The following is a 2,807-nucleotide window of genomic DNA, read 5'->3' on the forward strand; positions in this document are numbered from 1 at the left end:
AATTTTACGCTTATAACAACTTTTCCAATACAATACTTGTTCGCAAAAATTGGTCTAAAATTATAATGAACAATCGCTTACCACGTATCTTATGACACAAATTCTCGCAAATATGACTCGGAGTAAGTAATAAAACTTAACAACCGAACACTTGGAACACTATTTAAAAAATTATTTCTGACAATTATGAAGAACCGTAGCTAGCGGCAGTCTATATATATTGTGCGAGGAAAGGAGAGGAAATGAGAGTGGAGAGGATATTTCTAAATGTGAATAGAGTGTCTTTTTCCAATAAGTGATAGGTAAATTTTAGGGAAGCGTTCTGTGTCATTCTGTTTGTTTAAACCCTTTTCTTGTCCTGATATGTCATCTCGGAGACCATCCTTTTATAATACGAATGTTCGGAATTAAGAATGCTAATCAATCGTACGATCATTATCAAGTTTGTGACAAAAGATAACTGACAAAGAATTAGTAGGTTTTTTAAATCGTTTATGTGTTCTTTTAGTCGCGTCTTTAGCTTCCTTTTTGTCTGTCCTACATAAGAATAATTGCAGTCATGACAGTTAATTTTATAAACAACATTCGAATTTCAACTCACGCTGTAAATTCATACCTTAAGCAATTGAAAAATTATTTCACCATCTATGAACTTGCGAGCATTTAATTTTATGTATTTTCTTTTTTATTGTCATCTTGATATTATTGTGACATCTTTCGATTAGCGATTTTTTGCGTAATTAAATTTTTTTTGTAAGTTTTTTTATTTTTTGTCATATTGTTGTACTTATGATGGTCAAGACTTGACCGAAACGTCTACTTTTTTATATGAGAATTTTAAATATATGACTTGCGTTAACATTTATTGATGTGACTGTATGTTCTCCATTATTTATATTTTGTATTTGTTAGTCACCTTTAAACATTTTTAATTGATTTTATTGCCTCCTATTTCCATTGTAAAGTGTAGCCTCAAGTATAAGGAATTAAAAATTCTGAGTAAAAAATATTATACTTCGTCAATTTCATGGAACGAAGGGCCATCAACAACCCTGCTTAGAAAGTGCGATAGAAAACAATAAAAAAAATTCTATCAAAACTAATCGTGTTTTTGATTCGTGCTTTTCATAAGTAACACAATATGTTACCGATAAAAGTTTAATGTAGAATTTTTTATATATTTCACATACTTTGTAAATGAAAACTAATAAGCGTTTTACGAAATTATATATCAAATGTTATGAAAATATCACGGCTAAGAATGTATCGATTCCTAGATTAATTTTGCTATCGTTTTCTATATGAAATATATTCTTCGAAGAAAATTTTATCAAAACTAATTGTATTTTTTGTTCACGCTTTTCATCAATAACTTAATACATTACCGATAGAATTTTAATGTAGACCATTCATACTTTCCACATATCTTGCATATAAAATCTAATGTGTTTAAATATTGAATCTAAAATGTTATTATAGGAAAATGTCACGAATAATAACATATCGTTTCATATGACAATTAAATATCAAGTCTTATAGTTCTTTATGGATCCGCTTTATGGCGGAATGGATTTCCATTTTATTAGGGAATTTGCTAACAGAATGTGTATATACGAATCAATTATATACTACCCTATTTCCGTTCTATCGTTTTCTATCAGACCTTCAACATTATTCTATCGTTCTCTATACGAAATAGGTTTCTGTTCCATTACCCATTCGTTAACCAAATGTATACGCAAATCATTCAGACACTATTCTATTCTTATTCTATCGTTTTCTATCTAATCTAGCTTTCAACATAATCCTATCATTTTCTATGTGAAATGAATTTTAAATATTAGAAAGTGGCTAAATTGTTACAAAGGTTAAATGAAAAAGAGCATACAGCCACACTACAGATGTAAATAAGTTATATGTTATTAAATAATTCAAACAATATGTAGACGTTTCGGTCACAATCTGACCATCTTCATTAATTGAAACCATTAAATTATTTAAAAAACTAGATACATAATTCGACCCTTAATCGTAATGTTAGTTAATACATAATTTATAGTGTCTTTATTGTACACCATTATTCGCATCGTTCTCAGAGGTTTAAGATAATATTGATTACATTAAAATTTAACAAATTATACAAATACAAAATATAACAATACAAAATTCGACCGAATTTAACGATAGATTGTATGGTTTTCATCCTTTCTTTATTGTATGGAATTAATCTCATCGATTTAAGTAGTTAACACCGATTGTAATTATTATCAAGCCATATCACGCTCTATAAGCACCTGTCTCTCTGTGGCGGCTCATCGGTGCTTATAGAGCGTGATATGGCTTGATAATAATTACAATCGGTGTTAACTACTTAGATCGATGAGATTAATTCCATACAATAAAGAAAGGACGAAAACCATATAATCTATCGTTAAATTCGGTCGAATTTTGTATTGTTATATTTTGTATTTGTATAATTTGTTAAATTTTAATGTAATCAATATTATCTTAAACCTCTGAGAACGATGCGAATAATGGTGTACAATAAAGACACTATAAATTATGTATTAACTAACATTACGATTAAGGGTCGAATTATGTACCTAGTTTTTTAAATAATTTAATGGTTTCAATTAATGTACTGAAGATGGTCAGATTGTGACCGAAACGTCTACATATTGTTTGAATTATTTAATAACATATAACTTATTTACATCTGTAGTGTGGCTGTATGCTCTTTTTCATTTAATCTATGTGAAATGAGTTTTGGTTCCATTATGAATACTCGCTAACCAAATGTGTATGCA

Source organism: Trachymyrmex septentrionalis, unplaced genomic scaffold (genome assembly GCF_001594115.1).
Source record: "Trachymyrmex septentrionalis isolate Tsep2-gDNA-1 unplaced genomic scaffold, Tsep1.0 scaffold98, whole genome shotgun sequence".
Lineage (NCBI taxonomy): Eukaryota > Metazoa > Arthropoda > Insecta > Hymenoptera > Formicidae > Trachymyrmex > Trachymyrmex septentrionalis.